The sequence below is a fragment of the Lactuca saligna genome, chromosome 1 (genome assembly GCF_052625555.1).
Source record: "Lactuca saligna cultivar CGN05327 chromosome 1, ASM5262555v1, whole genome shotgun sequence".
Taxonomy (NCBI): Eukaryota; Viridiplantae; Streptophyta; class Magnoliopsida; order Asterales; family Asteraceae; genus Lactuca; species Lactuca saligna.
In genome coordinates, this window is record NC_136417.1 from 88,482,099 (window position 1) to 88,483,657 (window position 1,559).

The 1,559-nt window shown below is 36.6% G+C and overlaps 1 pseudogene; it reads right to left on the reverse strand.

Annotated features, from left to right (window-relative positions):
• Positions 1-254, reverse strand: part of LOC145000052 (F-box protein At2g27310 pseudogene) — a 1,275-nt pseudogene extending 1,021 nt beyond the window's left edge.
• Between the last annotated feature and the right edge of the window lie 1,305 nt (positions 255-1,559).

The following is a 1,559-nucleotide window of genomic DNA, read 5'->3' on the forward strand; positions in this document are numbered from 1 at the left end:
AGAACGGTGGCCGGAGGGGAAGTTGGAAATAGCTTGTTTGACTAACGGGTCATCGGTGGAGGGCCAATCGGAAGAACAGATATCTGACCATAGTTTCTCGTCGGAGCAAAGGGATTGTAGAAGCAAAGACGTGCAGCCGGCAATTGCTAGAGATTGACCGTTGAGTCTGGTCAAGATGTGAGTTTGAATGATATCTTGATGGATTTCTGCTATCGCCATGGATTTCCTTGAGAGTTCTACAATGGTGGAAAGACTAAAAGGGATTTGTGAAATGGCATGTATGTGCCGTGGGGTATATATATCCTTTTTCTAGAATAAACAACTTCAACACAAAATTGCAAAATTGTTTCATATGTAAGAATATTTTAATCCAATAAGCTTTCGATCTTTGTTACTGATCCAAAACATTGAGTTTCATCCAAAATGTTTTGAATTACCCTTTATCGATTATTTTGCCCTTTTTATTTTATTTTTTTAATTTTTTATTATAGAAAAAAAAAAGGAAAAAGAACCCCACCATTTTACTTGATTCCAACATTTAAAACACACACATTCATAAACAATCAAGAACATGTTCACACACTTAAGAACACACACACAGACACATACACATTGAAGTTTGTGATTAGCGTCTCTAGTGGCTAGGGTTTTGATAAGGGTTTCGTCACCACCATTTTCCATTGTGGTTGAGTATTCTAGCGGTGTCGTGTGTAGGAAAAAGATGGGTGAGAAAAAAGGAGTAGTGTTGGCGGTGGTGCTCAAACTCGACTTTGTCGGCAAGAGTTCCGTAGTGGGATGTTCATAGCGGCGACAATGAGGGTTTTCAGATCAACGATGAGAGAGATAGATCTGAAGTGCTCCAACGTAGAGGGCCTTAATCGGAGAAGAAGAAGGACTATAAAAGTAGGCAATGGCGGGAAAACCCTAATCGGAACTAGGCAGCGACAACGAAACCCTAATCAAAGAAGATGAAGGATGATGATGCCGATGTTGGTTTCTGGCGGTGGTGGTGGTTGATTATGGCAGTAGTTGTGGAAGATTCAGGCAGTGGTGGTGATTTATAGCCAATTGGTAAAGAGAAAGACAAAAATAGAGTCTATAATGAAGGAAATAGGTGGTGTGGGATGCAGTTTTGGTGGGTTATTAGGGGTAGGTTTTTTTGGTTATTTGTTTTATTTTCATGAAAGTAATAAAAAGAAATTGGAAAAACAAATAGAAAAAGGAAAAAAATATCATTTTAAGTACATTTAATTTTAAATTGGACCAAACTATCAACAAAATCAAAGTTTTGGACTAGAGATGCAAATCCAAAGCTTTTTGGACCAAATGGCAATTTTTGACACACCATAATCACTTTTTTTGCAATTTTGTCTAATTGCAATATAGATCCCTTTACTTTGGCAATATTACATTGTAATCATTTGTGCTATCACAACATGACAACATGATTCGAAAGGTGTTACTTGTTAAAGATAACTCAAAAATGGTTAAAAACAATTAAAAGAAAAATTAAAATAATTTGTACCTAGTATTATGTGATGGTAAAAGCCTATTATGTG